General features: G+C 37.1%; 1 protein-coding gene across 4 annotated transcripts in view; it reads right to left on the bottom strand.

Annotated features, from left to right (window-relative positions):
• Window positions 1–21,631, bottom strand: part of GLRA3 (glycine receptor alpha 3) — a 191,466-nt gene that overhangs the window by 117,754 nt on the left and 52,081 nt on the right. The window lies entirely within an intron of this gene.

Raw genomic sequence — 21,631 nt, forward strand, 5'->3', positions numbered from 1 at the left:
GATTCTCCAGGCAAGAACACTGGAGTGGGTTGCCATTTCCTTCTCCAATGCATGAAAGTGAAAAGTGAAAGTGAAGTCGCTCAGTCGTGTCCGACTCTTAGCGACCCCATGGACTGCGGCCTACCAGGCTCCTCCGTCTATGGGATTTTCCAGGCAAGAGTACTGGAGTGGGATGCCATTGCCTTCTCTGAATTATATTTGCAAGGTGATATAATTTTAAAGATATAAATGTTTTTGGAAATGAATGCCATTTATATATATATATCCACATATATATATCCACAATCAACATAAAAGATGAAAACAGTAACTATGTAAACTGAATGATTACTAACTTTCAGGCTTGAAACTAGATGCCTTAAATAAAATTTATAATTGAAAATAAATACTGATTAAAATCTGCCTTGCATACAAGTCTTCAGGAATATATTTAACCTTGGAAATGACTAACAAACAGTCTCACCTTGCATTTCAAGTATTTTTCCTGATAGCAGAGTCTAATGTTGTCAGAGCATTACCTAGTCACTTCCCAACAATCAGGTCTTATTTTACTGCTACCTGAAATTGGGGACTAATGTTACAAAACAGACTAACAAAGGAAGGAAGATTTATTCTGAACCTATATAGCATTAAACACTACCAAAGTAGATAAATTATGAAAATCCTTTCTTTACCTTAAGGTATTCCTACTTTAAGTATATTTAGATTTTTAGTTATGCTGCTGCTGCTGCTGCTAAGTCACTTCAGTCGTGTCCAACTCCGTGTGATCCCATAGACGGTAGCCCACCAGGCTCCCCCGTCCCTGGGATTCTCCAGGCAAGAACACTGGAGTGGGTTGCCATTTCCTATACACCAACACAATTTTTACATTTATTATTTTGCAGTAATGTTCACACTTCCCCTCATAATTTTAATGAAATTTGAACACAGCTTGGATTTGGGAAAAAACCCAAATACATAAAAACATCTTATTGACAAAGGATTTTTATTTTATGGTTTGATACATACAAACTAATACATCTTATTGACAAAGGATTTTTATTTTATGTTTTTACACTTGTCCTAAGTAGAAAAAAATTGGTCATGCAAACAAATTATTCCAATAAAAAGTTTCAGTAATTTTAAATTGTTCTTAACATTGAAGCTTAAAATATAACACTTTTATATTTTAATGGATATTTAAATTTTCAGTGGTTTTTCTGAAAAACCTCCTATGACTTTGGTGAATCTTTTGATTCGTGAGGGCTTATATTGTATATTATTTAGTTTGAAATGGTAGATGTTGATTACTAAAAGAAAAAAATTTGAAAAAGTTTTAGTGAGACATATATTAAATGTTCAAGACAAAATTAAATTGTATTTAGAACAATGTTTTCCTTCTGAGCAATCCAGATAATTCTCCACTAGCTGTTTGATGATTTGGAGATTGGCCAAGAAGCTGTGCAGAGGCTATTAACTGCACTTTAAAGCTGTAGAGGAATTAACTTCTTTTTGAAATGATTACAATTACAGCCTTATTTAGGATAGTTCTTAAGAGTAACAGATGAAGTGTTTGCTTCTTCTGTATCAAATGAAACAATCCCTTAAAAAAATCCACAAGTTACTGCTGCTGCTGCTGCTAAGTCGCTTCAGTCGTGTCCGACTCTGTGCGACCTCATAGATGGCAGCCCACTAGGCTCCCCCGTCCCTGGGATTCTCCAGGCAAGAACACTGGAGTGGGTTGCCATTTCCTTCTCCAATGCATGAAAGTGAAAGTGAAGTCGCTCAGTTGTGTGTGACTCTTTGCAACCCCATGGACTGCAGCCTACCAGGCTCCTCTGTCCACGGGATTTTCCAGGCAAGAGTACTGGAGTGGGGTGCCATTGCCTTCTCAGCCACAAGTTACTATTAAGGCAATTACCTAAATATTATAGCACACATGCAACCCATAAAAATCAGAAAGAAAATGTAGTCAATCACTAGGTATTTTGCTTCTTGGGCAGAAAACACTATAATTTCAATATTTCTATATTTGCTGATATTTAGAATGATGCTTATATATTTAAAAGTATTCAGGTGTAGAGTAACATCACAGGCAAAATATAAATTGCCAAGTTTTCTTGTGTTTTCACTTTGACAAAATATTTGGCACCTTGCAGGTAGGCTCTTCTTTTTGAATTTGTAAGCCCAAGGACACACATTCTTTATTAAATGCAAATTCTGGAGTGGGTTTAGCACAATTTGGATGTGAGAACTTCTGGGAATACTTATTTATGATTATTTCATTTCCACATCTAGTTATTTCTTGGCTCATTTTTTAATCTACTGGTGTATTATTTTCCCTTTGAATTAGCTTGCTACTGATTCTTGAATACTTTCATAACAGAAAAATTATTTTTACTGGTAAATATGCATGGAATAAATTGTCTTCACTGATGCCATTTTATAGGACAAGAACAAATGCTGAGCTCTCCCTCGTTTTCATTCAGGCTTTCAGCCCTCACTGCATGATTCTCAGTCTACTGCTTACTACAGACAATACTACCCCAGAGCCAAGGTGGTGGCTCTCTTCTATGGTGGCTGATTATTTTCTCTGCCTGGTCCATCCACCAGCACCATCCCACTGTGACTTCTGTTGAAATCATGTGGAAAAGGCCCAGAATAACTACCCCAAACTTTGACCTACAAAATTATGAAATTATTGTTTTTGTAAGCCATGAAGTTTTAGGAGAGTTTGCCATGCAGCAGTACATGAAATGGAGTTTGTTGTTCAGTTGCTAAGTCATGTCCAACTTTTTGCAACCCCTTGAACTGCAGCATACCACGCTCCTCTATCCTCCATTATCTCTGAGTTTGCTCAGATTCATGTCCATTGAGTCGGTGATGCCATCCAACCATCTCATCCTCTGTCATCCCTTCTCCCCATGCCCTCAATATTTCCCAGCATTGGGGTCTTTTTCATTGAGTTGGATCCTCGCATTAGTAGCCAAAGTATTGGAGCTTCAGCATCAGCATCAGTCCTTCCAGTGAATATTCAGTGTTGATTTCCTTTAGGATTGAGTGGGTTGATTTTCTTGCAGTTGGGTAACTAGAAATGGGTGTTCCAGTGAGAAAAACTGTAAAACACATGTAATTGACTTTGAAACCAGGGAGCAGGCAGAAGTTTCAAGGGTTTTGGAGATTTATGTGAGGGCTGAAAGTATGAGGAGGAAATTGTTATTATAGGATGAAATAAAAAACCTTTATTTTGTAGCAGCAGGATGTTTGGTAATGCTGTCATGTCAGTATGTGGGAAACAAAATGCAACTAATGAACTGTTGTGTTGTTTTTAAAGGAAAAATAGGAAGAAAATATTTTTAAATTTTGATAAACATTTTTATTAGGAAGCTGAGAAGCCAAAATTGAGTCAATGGTTCAATATCTACATTCATATTGACCAGAAGCATATCTAAATAATTTGAGGTTAAGACAAATCATTCAGTGTTTTTAATATATATGCGATATATTGAGAAATATGATTTGAAAAGTAAGAGCAGTGAAGCTTGCTTCGACTGTTGACATGGTCAGAATGGATTAAGTTTTGTTACATAATCCTCAATAACTGTAGTACTAAAAATTGTCAAGGGCAAACAATTTAGCCCTAATAAGCAATAAGAAATCAAAGCCCCAGAAAAGAAAGAGGATTACAAAATATATTGCCTTTTGAATCTAATAGCCACTGGACTTTTTACAGGGCAAGATACTGCTTCAACTGATGCAGAAATTTAAGAAGGTAAAATATCTCTCTCCTGTTTGAAATGTTTGACTTTTCCTCTCTGTTTCAAGAGTACAAAAAGTTAGGCAGGAATTCGGACTTGCAATGTAAGCTGTTGGCAAGTTGTAAAGTCACCATAATCACCCCAGGCAAATGCCAGCTCTTAGAGCCGTTTCAGCAGCTTTCCCAGAAGGACGTGAATTCCTAGAGGAGAATTTCTGTGAATGCATCCTCTTATTAAGACACCAAGTCCTTATGAAGCCCAATCCCCATCCGAAGGCACAGAGCTGGTGGGAAGGAACAATGCCATAGAGGGAAGAAGGCAGATGACCGGAGGTCCACGCTGCTGCCTCTTCCCTGTTTGCCTGCATCTTTCTCATTTCACAGAAGCAAGAAAGAACCACCTGTTGGATTGTGCAAACCTCCATATATGTTGTTGAATGAAAACATTTCCTTAGGAAATCCAGAAATAAAGTAAATAAATAAATCCATTCTGATTTTAGACTTGCTGATTTACATAAGTAGTAGAGAGTTTCCTATACACTTCTGATCCACCTTCCCCTAATGTTATTATCTTCTGACAACAGTATAGTGCTTGAAACCAGAAAATTAACACTGATACCATACTGTGCTGTGCCGTGCTAAGTCACTTCAGTAGTGTCCAACTCTTTTGCGACCCTATGGACTGTAGCCGGCCAGGCTCCTCTGTCCATGGGATCCTGCAGGCAAGAACACTAGAGTGGGTTGCCATGCCTTCCTCCAGGGGATCTTCCCAACTCAGGGATCGAACCTGTGTCTCTTATGGCTCCTGCACTGACAGGCTGGTTCTTTACTACTAGTGCCGCCTGGGAAGCCCCTTGATACCATACTATCAAACCTTTTTTAAAATTTCAAGAATTTCCCCTCTAATGTCTTTCTTTTCCCTGGCCTAGGATCCAATGCAAGATCCCACAATGCATTCAGCTATCCACGAGCTCCAGTCTGTGAGAGGCCTCCAGGCTTCTCTTGGCTTTCATATCCTTGACACTTTTGAAGAATACTGGCCAGTGGTGTTATAGAATGTCCCTCAATTTTGTCTGATACTGTTTCACAATTAGGTTGATATTGTTCATTTGTAACAAGAATATCCACTGAAAGAATATCGTTTTCTTCCAAGTGCATGCCATCAGGGACAGTCAATGTTCCCACACCTCATCGTTTGTAACTTTAAGCTGGATTACCTAGGTAAGTGGTGTCTGCCAGGGTTATTCCCATTAATGCTATAGTGAAGTTTATCTGTTACTGTGTGCATTATATTGGGAGTCTGCCCACCCCAAATCCTGGCTGATTTCAATTATTTGTCTGTTTTTGCTGAGGTAAAACATTTACTGTGAATAAACCTGGCAAGTAAAACAATATCTTATCTTCTACAGCTTCATGGGTGAGGGTTGCATGGCTGAAAAATAGATGCAAAGGATGAACCTGTGGGATACTAAACCAGAGCGCACACACGATTCACTTCTTTGCAGAGTGACAGATGTTAATGTTAGGGCCTTGACTGAGAAGGTGCGAAGCTTCAAGCATTGGAATGAGTTGGGAAAATTTAGAAACCTCCAAGTTCGCTGAGCCACAAAACTCCACTGCTCCTGTGTTTGCAAAAACTACTTCTGGCCAGTGTGATGAGGGGTATGCCTGTTCTCACTGGACTCTATCTCTACCATTCAACATTCCCCCCTTGATCTTGTAATTAAGATTAGATCTCAGAAAGCAGTCAGCAAGTCAGTTACAACCAATTCCAGGAGAAGTTTTACACCCCAAGGCACTGCTAGATGCTCCTAATTTATATGTGCATAGATATTTATATGTGGAATGGATTCTGAGAGTACTAGACCATGGACTGTGAAATGAAATTTCAGAATCGGTTAAATTTATTGATCTGGGTGCACTTACTGAGATTCTGGATTTAGTGTGTTAGAGCTCAGGGAGTTAGGAGTGGTTCCAATTGCTTGCTGAGTTGGTTAACTAAACGCTAGAACCAGCAGGGACGTGTGCAGAATGAGGCTGGTATGCTATGCATTTCTTAGTCAATCGTCAAAGATCTCTCAAGACTTAAGAATTGAGATGTAGCCGGTTCTGTACCCTTGAAAAATACAGCGATGAATGACAGAACAGGGTCTTTTTCCCACATTTTAGAAAGTTTATTGTGTGTGTGTGTGTGTGTTGGTTTCTGCCAAACATTAGCATAAATCAGCCATATGTATACATATGCCCTCTCATTGTTGAATCCCACCCCCTCCCACCTCCCTCAGAACAGTTCAGTTAAGTTTAGTTCAGTCACTCAGTACTGTCTGACTCTTTGTGATCCCATGGCCTGCAGTACACCAGGCTTCCCTGTCCATCACCAACTCCCGGAGCTTGCTCACACCCATGTCCATCAAGTTGGTGATGCCATCCAACCATCTCATCCTCTGCCATCCCCTTCTCCCCCTGCCTTCAATCTTTCCCAGCATCAGGGTCTTTTCTAATGAGTCAGTTCTCCACATGAGGTGGCCAACGTATTTGAGCTTCAGCTTCAGAACGGGATCTTTTTAAAAAGCACTGTGATGGGTGTGCTCTGAAAGTTATTGCCATCATAAGATATGGCCACTGAAAAGGCTCCTAGAGTTTAGTGGTGAGATAGTTGCCAGGGTGACAAGTATCACTTAGCATTACTTATTACACTTAACCCCAGAGACAAAGCAGACTTAGTTCCCATAACTGGAGCAGAGTTGGAGTGCCTATTCAGAACAGGTGAATCACAGTGGTCTTTGATGGTAGATGGTTGATCACAGGGACAATAAGCTTGAGATATATGGGTAACTCACTAAGGAATATCCAATTTGCTCTGATTAATCAAAAGAACTTTAAGGCTGAGAAATAGAGTTTACTCAAGTTATCGAGACACACAAATGTCATTTAATTAGAAGACGTGAGTGAATCAGAGTCAAGCTCCCTCGGAGAAGGACCTTTAGTACATCACAAATGCATGCTGTGTTTCTTATACAGAACTCAGAAGCAATATATTATGAATATATGCTGAGAAACAGGAGCTACAAGGATCAGTGCTTCTGAAAATGCTGGACGACAGATCTTAGTTAATTCAGTGCCTGGACATACAAAATACTACTATGTAAGCTGGTCAGAGTAGCAAGTTATGGGAGAGTCAGATAGTCATTAAATTTTGATGAGAGCTTGTCTCACATTGGTTTCAATGATTCTGTGAATTCATTTTGTTTTATGATTTTGTTTCCTAAATGAATGGCTGTGAGTTTATGCATATAAAACCCCATCAACTGCAGAATCCTGACATAATCTTTTTGACCTATGAAGTAAGAATTATTAAGATGAGAAGATGCACATGGATTCTTCTAAAGCTGTTTTCTTCTCAGTATAGCTAAGGAAAAGCAGCATGAAATTTCTGAGGGAGCCAAAGAAATGAGTGACTCCTTCAAAGATCTGTATCATGGTACAGCAGTGATTCCCTTCACTTCTCCATCTAACTTTCCTTTCAGACTATGGAAAAGAGACTTGAATCTTGATAAATGACAACAGACAATCTTAATTTCATTCAGCTATTACTTCCATGATAGCTGTTGTTCTATATTTAATTTCCTTATTGGAGCAAATTATTTTACATTCACTGGCACCTGCTTTATGATTGACGAATGACATATACTTTTTCTACATTCTACAGCAGAGAACATCAGAAGCATCAGCTTGCATCCAGTAGAGATATCTTCGGTGCTTTGCAAAAACAGAATAGAGCCAATCCTGCAGTCTTGTGCCATAACTAAGTCTATGAGAACACTGATCATCCAACTTCACGAGACACCCTACTGGTCTGCTATATTGAGATACCATGCTGATAGAATAGGTGAGCAGAAAAGAGCAGATGCCTTTGGAAGAGCCAGAGAATGGAAGATAGGCCCCAGAAGACTTCAGCAATGTTTTAGGGCATAGAGGCATTAGAGTATGACTGGATAACTCTAAAAATGAAGGACAATGGAATATTATTCGGCCATAAAAAGGAACAATACTGGGTCATTTGTAGAGATGTGGATTAACCTCGAGACTGGCATATAGAGTGAAGTAAGTCAGAAAGGGAAAAACAAATATCATATATTAACACATATATATGGAATCTAGAAAAAATGGTATAGATGGTCTTATTTGCAAAGCAGAAATAGAGACACAGATGACAAGAACAAATTCAAGAACACCAAGTAGGGAGAGATGGTGGGATTGACTGGGAGATTGAGACTGACATATATATATATATATAACTGATACTATGTATACAATAGATCACTAATGAGAAGCTATTGTATAGCTCAGGGAACTCTACTCAACACTCTATGATGACGTAAATGGGAAATAAATCCAAAAAAGAAAGGATAAATGTATATGCATAGCTGGTTCACTTTGCTGTTCAGTACTCTTGCCTGGAGAATCCCATGGACAGAGAGCCTGGTAGGCTGCAGTCCACGGGGTGGCGAAGGGTCGGACACAACTGAGCGATTTCACTTTGACTTTTTATTTTCATGCACTGGAGAAGGAAATGGCAACCCACTCCATTCTCATACTGGAGTGAGAATTCCATGATGGAGGAGCCTGGTGAGCTGCCATCTATGGGGTCACACAGAGTTGGACATGACTGACACGACTTAGCAGCAGCAGCAGCAGAAACTAACGTAACGTTGTAAACCAACTATATAATCCCAGTAAAAGTTAATCTTTTAAAAAACGAAGGACATTTCTCCAAAGAAGACATACAGATGGCTAACAAACACATGAAAAGATGCTCAACATCACTCATTATCAGAGAAATGCAAATCAAAACCACTATGAGGTACCATTTCACACCAGTCAGAATGGCTGCGATCCAAAAGTCTACAAGTAATAAATGCTGGAGAGGGTGTGGAGAAAAGGGAACCCTCTTACACTGTTGGTGGGAATGCAAACTAGTACAGCCACTATGGAGAACAGTGTGGAGATTCCTTAAAAAACTGGAAATAGACCTGCCTTATGATCCAGCAATCCCACTGCTGGGCATACACACTGAGGAAACCAGAAGGGAAAGAGACACGAGTACCCCAATGTTCATCGCAGCACTGTTTATAATAGCCAGGACATGGAAGCAACCTAGATGTCCATCAGCAGATGAATGGATAAGAAAGCAGTGGTACATATACACAATGGAGTATTATTCAGCCATTAAAAAGAATACATTTGAATCAGTTCTAATGAGGTGGATGAAACTGGAGCCTATTATACAGAGTGAAGTAAGCCAGAAAGAAAAACACCAATACAGTATACTAACGCATATATATGGAATTTAGAAAGATGGTAACAATAACCCTGTGTACGAGACAGCAAAAGAGACACTGATGTATAGAACAGTCTTATGGACTCTGTGAGAGAGGGAGAGGGTGGGAAGATTTGGGAGAATGGCATTGAAACATGTAAAATATCATGTATGAAACGAGTTGCCAGTCCAGGTTCGATGCACAATACTGGATGCTTGGGGCTGGTGCACTGGGACGACCCAGAGGGATGGAATGGGGAGGGAGGAGGGAGGAGGGTTCAGGATGGGGAACACATGTATACCTGTGGCGGATTCATGTTGATATTTGGCAAAACTAATACAGTTATGTAAAGTTTAAAAATAAAATAAAATTAAAAAATAAAAAAATTAAAAAATAATAATAATAAAATAAAATAAAAAACGAAGGACAAGTTGTTTCCTTCCCATGAAGAATGAGAAGCAATACTGATTGATTGAAATGTTTTTAAAATTTATTTTTACTGGAATACAATTGCTTTACAATGTTCCTGGGCATTTTTAAAAATTAATTTTTACTGGAGTATAGTTGCTATATGATATGCCTGGGTCCTTTTGAATTATGGCAGCAACACATACCACATTGTGTATGATGTTTTGCACCATTCATTAAATAACCATGAGAATGCTAGTTCTGAGTGATGATCAACCTGGAGCTGCCTTTATCAATCCTTCCAACACTTTTACAAGAAATTTCATCTTTGCACTGTATCCATTTCAACCTAAAATAACTAGAGTGTGCTTTGTTCTTATGCAATTTGATGTTGAAAGGAGACAAAGAGAGATTTGAAATTAACACCAAAGGTTGAGATGTCTGAATCTGTTCAAACTTTCAAGTAGATTTCATTTTTGACCAAGTCCTGGGTATCCATAGAGGTGGGTGATAGAAATGAAAAAAATGCTTACAGAAGGTGAGGTCTGGGGGATGGAGGTGTTGGATGCTGCACCCACTCAGAACTAATGCTGACCTGGAGACAGAGGACAGCTGCCAAAATCTTAGATGAATGGAGGGACCAGAGCCCTGGTGTATAACAAGCCTACACAGCGAAGGAGTGTGAATGGTCAAATATAGTAGTTTCAAAGCCAAATTGAAGAGGAAGTCTGGAAGTGAAAAATGTCACTGCCTAACACCGGTAAAGGGATGGAGGCAAGTCCAGAGGATAGAGAAGGAGATAAGAGCTCAGTAGGCTAAAGTGGTGGGGGTGGGGGGAGGGGATTCTTCATTAATTCCAAGGGAAAAAAAGAATGGAAAGAAGAGTCCTAGTTGGGCTGGAAGACTTAAGGAGGAAGCAAGCACTCCCAAATATCTTCCCTACCCTAAGGTGAAAAACAAGACTTTATAATCATCTACAGAAAAACTGAATGGGTTGGACAGATGATGGCTACCCAGGACTGATTTGTGAATATCTGCACTTTATCTTCTTAATGTTGATATATGTTGTAAGATCAATTTTGTTCATTAAACCTCTTAATATAAATGCCATGAAGAGGAACACCATTGTTGTGAACTGTTCTTGGACTCAGATCATTTCTATGTCTTGTTAGGTGGCCAAAAAAAGTGCTTAATTGATCTTGTGACAGTAAATTCTATAGATTTATAGACATTCATTTCATAGAATGTCCTCCACTAGAGAGGACCACGTGCAAATAATTGCCACTTTCCATTACAAATTAGTCTACAGTAAGGCAGAGAGAGCGGAGTTAAATTAAGTGACTTATGTCTTTGATACTACATTATAATCTTCTTAATTTTTCCCAACCCAAATATTTCAAAACAAAATATAATTAATCTTTCAATCTACTCTGCCAGAGTAAAAGGAAAGCATTAATACAAGAACACATGTTCAAAGGAAGGAGAGAAATTACAGAATTATGTGCCCAACAACTCCCTGCTCTGAATAGAGTTTTCTTTCTGTTTTCTTGCATCAGTTTCTCTTTGGCACATCCCCCCACAGAATTGAAAATATGCTTTCAAACTTTGTGTTTGTTTTAACAATATTGTGGCACAACTGGACAATTGTATTCTTTGTGATATTCTTTTTTATTTATTTATTTTATTTTATTTTATTTTATTTTTAAACTTTACATAACTGTATTAGTTTTGCCAAATATCAAAATGAATCCACCACAGGTATTCTTTATAAGAAAAATTTACCTGGGTGAATAGGATATGTAGACTGTCTTTTTGGGGGATACAGTAATTATAAGGATGGTTTGTAGATGACTACACTAGGCAGAGATTTATTCCTATTTCTATGGGGTCACCAGGATGTGTGACCTTCATGATACCTATCTTTCTGCAACCTTTCCCATAAATATGGCCTGTTTCTGATTCATGCTTATAAATGAGAGCTCAGAACACATTCATGCTGCCAGTCACTGGTTACTCATGCTTGAAATTAAAAATCTTTCAGACCAATGCCACTTCTGTATCTACTGAGGCTTTACCCATTTCTCAAAGTAAGGAAAAAAAGGCAGTGAGGATAAGATGTTAGCAGACACATTGTGAAAAAGATAGCAGGATGCTTTCAGGTTATTCTTAAAATAAGTGAAATAGCATTTGTCTAATTATACATTATATTCACATTATTAAATTTAGAGATATGAATTGCAGGAAAAAATGGACTTTTCAAATTATACACACTTCATTCCTAGTGTCATGAAGAAAACATTACTGTGAAACCTAGTTGATACCTGAAATAATTGTATCCTGATATTTTTTATTTTTAAACATTACTCTTCAATTACCATAAGCACTATATAATAGCTCTTCTTTCTTATCATAGAGAACTTCTCACACTGTATTTTAGCATTCTTAATGAATTTATCTATCAATACAGCTAAAAAAATACATTTTGAGGAAAGATTATAAAATTCCATGGGAAGATGTGAATTAAAAAGTCAAGTTCATTTGGGCAGTAAGAGCCAGCATTGTGTACAATAGTTACTTAGCTCCTGTTTTAGAAACTTTAGCACCAATTTAAGATGGTGACTAGGACTCAGACTGTAAAAACAGATCATACTGCAAAACAGGAAAAAAATAACAATTTATCCACTTGTGTTAAGTACACAATAGCAAAGTTCTCTTTTTAGAAACAATACTTCTGGTTAGCCTATATATGTGTGTGTGTATATATATATGGGGCTTCACTGGTGGCTCAGATGGTAAAGAATCAGCCTGCAAAGTGGGAGACCTGGATTCGATCCCTGGTCAGGAAGATCCCCTGGAGAAGGGAATGGCTATCCATTTAGTTTCTTACCTGTAAAACCCCAAAGACAGAGGAACCTGGAGGGCATAGTTCATGGGATTGCAAAGAGTCAGACATGACTGAATGACTAACACACACACACACACACACATATATATATATATATATATATATGGAGAAGGCAATGGCAACCCACTCCAGTACTCTTGCCTGGGAAATCCCATGGTGGAGGAGCCTGGTAGGCTACAGTCCATGGGGGGTCGCGAAGAGTCGGACACGACTGAGCAACTTCACTTTCACTTTTCACTTTCATGCACTGGAGAAGGAAATGGCAACCCACTCCAGTATTCTTGCCTGGAGAATCCCAGGGACAGGAGTCTGGTGGGCTGCCGTCTATGGGGTCACACAGAGTCGGACACAACTGACTTGACTTAGCAGCAGCATATATATATATACATTTATATGTGTACATATATATATATATTTAAGAGTTACTTTATGCTAAGATTAATCTAGTTATTAATGATATAATTATTAATTTATCAGAGTGGACTGTGCTCCTATAGCCTATAATCAACAACAAAAAATTTTAATGCCCATAGATTTAAACAAAATATTAAAAAGGAAAAGATGAATAAAACTTAAAAGTAAATTGGATAAAATATAGGATGTCAATGAAGTCAATTTGATAAATCAGTACAAGGAGTTAAATGACTTTCTAACAGAGACAAAGTAGCATTAAAACCAATCATCACTGTAGTGTGTAAACACATTGTCTTTGTGTAAGTTGTTGAGTTATTTGTACTGAAGGAATCTAAAATGGATTGATATGAAATTACAGCTTATTTGGGACTCATGAATTCCTTGTTATGTATTTACTAATGATAATCTTTAAAGACAGGAAATATGCAGCACAGAAATAAAAAGAGAAACTCTGATGGAAAGAATGAGGAATAGAATACCCAGTGTAACAGGTTTCACAGAGAACAAATGAAGGAATAAAATTTGAGTAGTATTATTCTTAGAAGGCAATGGCACCCCACTCCAGTACTCTTGCCTGGAAAATCCCATGGGTGGAGAAGCCTGGTAGGCTGCAGTCCATGGGGTCGCTGAGGGTCAGACACAATTGAGCGACTTCATTTTCACTTTTCACTTTCATGCATTGGAGAAGGAAATGGCAACCCACTCCAGTGTTCTTGCCTGGAGAATCCCAGGGATGGGGGAGCCTGGTGGGCTGCCGTCTATGGGTCTCAGAGAGTCAGACACGACTGAAGCGACTTAGCAGCAGCATTCTTAGAAAATTAACATTAATCATAGACTCAGAAAGCAGTGAAAATGCCTTCAGTTCGGTTCAGTCGCTCAGTCGAGTCCAACTCTTTGCAACCCCATGAATCGCAACACGCCAGGCCTCCCAGTCCATCACCAACTGCTGGAGTTTACCCAAACTCATGTCCATTGAGTCGGTGATGCCACCCAACCATCTCATCCTCTGTCATCCCTTTCTCCTCCTGCCCTCAATCTTTCCCAGCATCAGGGTCTTTTCCAATGAGTCAGCTCTTCACATCAGGTGGCCAAAGTATTGGAGTTTCAGCTTCAACATAAGTCCTTCCAATGTACACCCAGGACTGATCTCCTTTAGGATGGACTGGTTGGATCTTCCTACAGTCCAAGGGACTCTCAAGAGTCTTCAACACCACAGTTCAAAAGCATCAATTCTTTGGTGCTCAGCTTTCTTTATAGTCCAACTCTCACATCTATACATGACCACTGGGAAAACCATAGCCTTGACTAGACAGATCTTTGTTGGCAAAGCAATGTCTCTGCTTTTTAATATGCTGTCTAGGTTGGTCATAACTTTCCTTCCAAGGAGTAATCATCTTTTAATTTCATGGCTGCAATTACCATCTGCAGTGATTTGGGAGCCTAAAATAATAAAGTCAGCCACTGTTTCCCCATCTACTTGCCATGAAGTGATTGGACCAGATGCCATGATCTTAGTTTTCTGAATGTTGAGCTTTAAGCCAATTTTTTCACTCTCCTCTTTCACTTTCATCAAGAGGCTCTTTAGTTCTTCTTCACTTTCTGCCATAAGGGTGCTGTCATCTGCATATCTGAGGTTATTGATATTTCTCCCAGCAATCTTGATTCCAGCTCGTGCTTCTTCCAGCCCAGCGTTTCTTATGATGTACTCTGCATAGAAGTTAAATAAGCAGGGTGACAATATACAGCCATGACGTACTCCTTTTCCTGTTTGGAACCAGTCTGTTGTTCCATGTCCAGTTCGAACTGTTGCTTCCTGACCTGCATATAGGTTTCTCAAGAGGCAGGTCAGGTGGTCTGGTATTCCCATCTCTTTCAGAATTTTATACAGTTTATTGTGATCCACACAGTCAAAGGCTTTGGCATAGTCAATAAAGCAGAAATAGCTGTTTTTCTGGAACTCTCTTGCTTTTTTGATTACCCAGCGGATGTTGGCAATTTGATCTCTGGTTCCTTTGCCTTTTCTAAAACCAGCTTGAACATCTGGAAGTTCTCGGTTCATGTATTACTGAAGCCTGGCTTGGAGAATTTTGAGCATTACTTCACTAGCGTGTGAGATGAGTGCAATTGTGGGGTAGTTTGAGCATTATTTATTTGCCTTGCAGAATAAAAATCCATGTGTAAGTCTATGAAGAAAAAGGAGCTAAAACCAAATTATCATTAAGAGGAATGAAAATGAAGACAGTATAAATATTCCTCAGATGAAAGGATTGTAAAGGACTTAGGTAGTAAGTAAGTTTATGTCAATAATTTGAAAGATGTAAAGAAATGGACAAATTTCTCGGAAAACAAGACTTTTACAAAATGTATACAATAGAAAAACTAAATAGTCCAATATTTGTTCAAAGAATGAAATCTATCATTTAAAATCTTTCAACAAATAAAATGACTGACCCAGAAAGCATTATTGGTGAATTTTACTAAATACTTCTAGAAGAAGTAACACTGGTTTTATACAAACTATTTCAGAGAGTAGAAGAAGGAACGCTTCCTAACTGTCTGAAACACAGCATAATATTTTTACCACACTGTGCTCTTGGCACTGTGGAAAAAAAGAAATTCATAGTTCAATATCTTAAACCAGATGATATAAAAGTAAATCCAGGAATATACAAAAGGACAATCAATTGTGATCAAGTGGGATTTAACCAAGGAGTACAAGATGATTTACTATTTGAAAATCAATTAATTTATTTGTATATAGTCTATAATATTAACAGAATAAAAGAGAGAAGGCAATCATTTAAAAATGAATGCTGAGGTAGTACTGAAGAAAATTCTGTGCCTCTTCACAGTTAAAGAAAAAAACCTCAGCATCCAAGTAATGGGAAAAAACTGCCTCCATGCGATAAAGATCATTTAGGAGAAACCTAAAATTAATACCATTCTTCACTGTGAAATATTGCATGCAAACTAACTGGTATCACAAAAAAGACAAAGGTGACTAATCTCCATCCATTTTTTTAGCATCATACATAAGTTATGAATTAGTACAGTAAGATAAGAGGAAAAATGGAGAGGATGAGTAGGAAAAGGAGAAGGAGAGAAAAAGGAAGCGATATTTAAAGCATAAAAACTGGAAGGGAAGATGTACAAATAAAAGGTATGTTCAAGAGATATTAAAAATCAAGTCTAATTTAACGCTATATAAAATAAAAACAATATGACATTTATAAGCATAGACAAATTGATCACTGGCACAGAATTGAGAACTTTGAAACAGACTCATTCAATTTAGGAACATTTAAAACAGAGGTATAGTTACGGATTATTGGAAATAATTACTCAATTGTGAAGTAAATGAAAATTAATGCTTCCTGCACATCATACACACACATAGAACTGCTCAAAATTCCAAGTGAATTCAAACCTAAATAGGAAAAGCAAAAGCCTTTTTAGGAGAAAATATAAGAAGAGATCTTTGTGAACTTAGGTGAGAGAAGAATTTGTTAAGACAAAGAAACACAAGTCAGTAAGTAAAACAAGGTTACATTTTGTTAACAAAAATTAAAATTATTTATACATCCAAAGACATCATAAACACATTGAAAAGAGCAGAATTGCTATTTATATGTATGCAACTGACAAAGTATTCACCTTTGGAATAATGCATGTACATGTGTGGGTGGGCTGGAGGTTACATCTGTGTGTATACAATAAAAGCAAACAAATATAAATTGGGAAACAATGCATAGAGGCATTCTGGACAAGGAACACTAAAGTGACTCCAAAACACTCAAGAAAAATGCATAATCTCACTCTTAATCAAGGAAGTATATGATAAGAGACAATTAAATCCCAAGTGGGTAAATACTAGCTGTGGGAAACATAAAACAGGAAATCTCATAAATCTGCTAGTAGGTGTTTCAGACTGGCCATTTTAGAAAGCGTATTTAAACCAAGTGATTTTACTCCTAAGAATATCAACTTGGGCCACATTATTCCAATTCTGGGTACATACATTGTAGAAGAGGGCTTCCCAGGTGGCTCAGTGGTAAAGAATCTGCCTGCCAATGCAGGAGACACAGGTTCAATCCCTGGGTGGGAAAGATCCCCTGGAGAAGGAAATGGCAACACACTCCAATATTCTTGCCTTGGAAATCCCATAAACAGAGGCACCTGGCAGGCTACAGTCCATGGGGTTTCAAAGAGTTGGACATGACTGAGTACACACACTCACATACACCCCTCACACATACCCTACAGAATATCCTACGTATGTATATTGGAAGATAACGTGCAATAATTTTGAAGGCACAGTTTTTTATAGGGGCAAAACATTACAAACAATCAAAAAGTCCAACAAATGTAAAACAGATAACTACATTATGGAATATATGCTCAGATGAAAGTGAATATAATAGTAGAAGCCCAAAAACAAGGATTATCTCAAAAAATATACATTTGAACCCCAAAAATGGAGTTATTTGTGAGTATTATAGTATGGCAATCCTATTGGCATTTTCAGTCATGCAGAATGAATTTTAATATTAAATTCAGGAACAAAGCTTTCTTTGGGAAAGTAGAGAAATGTGCTTTGGGCAAGAGTTCATAGTCAATTTCAATTTGTATTTGTAATGTTTAGTTTCTTAAGATGGTGACAGTTGCATGAGCATTATTATGTTATTATTAATAGCTATGCAAAAAGTGCATAACTTTATTTGATAAAAATACACTTAGAAAAAAGACAGTGTAGGAGTTTTAAAGATTCCATTAAGCACACATAAATGACACCATGAATTTTTTTATGCAATATTAGCTTAGATTTCTCTGAGGAATCTAATGATCCAGTGATTTGAAGTAACACCTACATCTGCATGATTACTATTGCAACTAAAATGTGAACCTATAACTTGTGTGGAAAATGGAAAAAGCGTACAGTCCGACCATTCTGTGAGATCACAGCAGACCCTCAGACATTCTCACCCAGTCCCACTATACGTCTCTATAGACAGGCATCTGAAAAAGCATTATACCAAACACCTTACCCTTTTTGTCTTTATTTTGTAAAATTACTTTATTCTATGGGCTCTGGTGAAAAGCTACAGTTCACTGAGTAAATATTGACTTAAGGCACACAGCAGAGCAATTCTCTCTCCAACATATGTGTGGCAAGATGGAGAGCCATCTGTTTGCTGAAGATAGGAGGTTATGCCAATACATCCAGTTTGAAATACTATGCTATATACACACCCAAACTGCTGCAGAGGTATATGTGAGGCATTTTTTTTTGTTTTTTAAAAAAGCTCAACTTATGCATTTTTTAAAAAAAGCTCAACTTACAAATGCTGTCATCCTGGCATATAATCCTTATGCACAACTCACCACAGGTTTACAGGAGTATGCTTACCAACATGCACTTAATGCAAAGATGTTAAGCTTCACCTCATCATAACAATAAAAACAATTACTGTAAATACAGAATAAATTATTATTTGGGGAACTGAAAATAAAAAAAACAATTATGAGCCCCTTTTGTCACCACCATTTTAAAAGACAGGATAAATGCACCTCTCTCACCAAGGCCATGCTGTAAAACGGAAGGGTGACTCATGAGAGTAAACAAGTTATATTTTTAATTTAATCTTTTTAAGAACTGTGGTTTCTGACAATTGTTAAATCATTACCTGCTGAAGAAGAAAGTGAATTTGGTAGACTAGAGGCTGAACAAATCCTTAGAGAATCTCATTACATATAATGACCTCTGACTCTGAAAAAGTGAAAGTTCCTCAGTCGTGTCCGACTCTGCGACCCCATGGACTATACAGTCCATGGAATTCTCCAGGTCAGAATACTGGAGTGGGTAGCCTTTCCCTTCTCCAGGGATCTTCCCAACCCAAGGATCGAACCCAGGTCTCCCATATTGCAGGTGGATTCTTTACCAGCTGAGCCACCAGGGAAGCCCATCTGACTCTAAATAAGGGAAATAAGGAACTTCAGTATTTCCACTACATATGTAGAAAAATTTCAATGATTCTATCTCAAGAATAATAAAATTGTACTCAAGTGATAATGATTGGTAATGTATTATTTAGACAAATCAACATTGGGAAAGGATGAATTTCACAGTTAAAAAGAAGTTTGAACTTATGCTATTGGGAAGAAATGTACATAAATACTAAGAAAAACAAAGTTGGTGCAAGAAGTGGATGCAAAATAAGTTAAAGATTTGAATTAACTTAATTTTCAAAAAAAAAAAAAAAGGCTAAATAAGCAGAATATCAGCTAGAGAGATTTTCTCAAAAATCAAATAATTACCTCAAATGGACTAATGTTTATTCTTTTTTTTTTAATCTCACTGTATTTATTTTTTTTCCTTTTTTTTAAATTATTTATTTTACTTTACAATATTGTATTGGTTTTGCCATACATAAACATGTATCTACCACAGGTGTACACGTGTTCCCCATCCTGAACTCCCCTCCCACCTCCCTCCCCATACCATCCCTCTGGGTCATCCCAGTGCACCAGCCCCAAGCTTCCTGTATCCTGCATCAAACCTGGACTGGCAATTCATTCCTTATATGATATTATACATGTTTTAATGCCATTCTGCCAAATCATCCCCCCTCCCTCTCCCACAGAGTCCAAAAGACTGTTCTATACATCTGTGTCTCTTTTGCTGTCTCGAATACAGGGTTGTCGTTACCATCTTTCTAAATTCCATATATATGCGTTAGTATACTGTATTGGTGTTTTTCTTTCTGGCTTACTTCACTCTGTATAATAGGCTCCAGTTTCATCCACCTCAATAGAATGTTTATTCTTAAATGGGGAGAGATACAATAGGTTAGAGACTAGATCAGAGGAGGGAGCTTCATCTAGTTGGTTGGTAAAAACACTGAGCATGGTTAAGGTCTTTGTTAAGCAAAGACATAAAGATTGGGAGAATTATTTAGTTTTATTTTAGATATGAATTCTCAGATGCAAAGATATCCATTAACGATTATAGGTCATTTGAAATTCCATCCTCTCAATGTAATACATTGTCTTAGTTGAATTCAGTTATTTATTGTGAGAACAAAAGAAAAGTACATTTGTATAAAAAATGTGAATGTTGAGTAAATGTATGAACGACTTTAAAAATAAGTTAGTATTATGGCAAGTAAAACAATGGAATAAAGTTTAGTTGCAAATCAGTGATGTTGGAAATGATGCAAATAATACATCAAAGTAATTAGGGGTAGCAAAATATTTTATGATTTTAAAGTAAAAGATATAACAACAAATTCTAATTTCTTTCTATGCCTGTATAGATAGACACCATATTTCAGATACTATATTTAATACCATTAATTTTTTTAAAAAATACTGAATCTGATTATGTAGATAAAAATAATGTCACATATTTAGGGGTCTTGGAGACTAAAAGGAAAGATACTAAGGTGGACTTAGTTAATTTTATAATATTTTACCTCTAAGATGTTTCATTAGTATTCACTGATGTTGCTCATAACCGAAGAGGAAGATGATAGATGCTAAGAATAATTTGAAAACTATACATTATGATAGAAGATGAAGGAATTGACAGGATTTCTACACTAGAGAAGGGAAATAAAACTGAGTGTCCCTGAGAAGCTGTATTTGTAATATTTTTCAAGCTTTGGGTATAGTATTATTCTGCAAAGAAATCTGTCTAAAATTATTAAGGGTAAGAAATTCAGCAGGAACAGTCATCCTATGCAGCTTGTGTTATAACCACTTGGTGGTAGACTGATGAATTATGTCATAAAAAGCAGAGAACTTCAGGAACATGACAGTTTTTGATTTTAATGAGGAAATGTGGCCATGTTCTCTCTTTTTTTCCAAATCCCTTACTCCACCCCACAAAAACAAGTCAGGCTAGAAAACTTTCCAACTATTGCTGTTGAAACTGTTTTGCTGACGTGATCTTGCAAAACAGAAAGTATAAACATATGTCCAGGCTTTCAGGATGACACAGTGTTGGATAATAGCAATTAAAATGAGAAAGTTGCCAGGGCTAGAAATATAATTTGGGAAGTCTAGCTAGAAAAAAAAATCAGTAGAGTTTCCTTTATCTATGAATATGATTTGAATTGGGTATGGACAAATACAGGATTATAAATCAGGGCCATATATTCAATAAGAATCCATAATAGGTCAACTTCTGAAACGATTATAGTGACTTCAGGGTCAAAATAGCACCAGAACCATAGTATGCTTTTACAAGCAAATAATATAATTTTCTCTGTGCTTACACATATGTACATACCTAAGTGTTAACTTATATAGTCCTATGAAGATAATTCTATGCAATTTCCCCAAAATGAATTCAGTTCTTTTCCAGTGACGCTTTTCTTGTAATTATACTGTATTGAGTTTTAATAGAACCACAGAGATGGTGTTAAATGACTAAATGTTGTATACATAAGCAAAATAGCCTTTTAAAAAGTGGTGCCTGAATGAAATCTCTTCCTGTTGAGAAAGATCTTCTATATACACATATATAAACACATGTGCACACACACAACTCCACACAACTCCCCATAAAATAATTTACATATTAGATTATTTTTCCTTAGAAAATTTGCTATCAAGTCATTCTGATACCTGTAAAATAAGAATAATTCTCTTAATAATGGTTTTAGCTAATAAATCTTTAAGTTCTTCATATCATATTTTAGCTAAAAGCAACTCTGAAAATTAATCTGGATTATATTTGCAAAATGTAGGAATGAAGTATAACTCTAGGTAATTTAAGAAGCACAGTACATAGTTTCAATTTTTAAAAATGTCCCTGATAATCTTAACAGATGTTCAGTGGTTCAT

The sequence above is a fragment of the Bubalus bubalis genome, chromosome 3 (assembly GCF_019923935.1).
Source record: "Bubalus bubalis isolate 160015118507 breed Murrah chromosome 3, NDDB_SH_1, whole genome shotgun sequence".
Classification (NCBI taxonomy): Eukaryota; Metazoa; Chordata; class Mammalia; order Artiodactyla; family Bovidae; genus Bubalus; species Bubalus bubalis.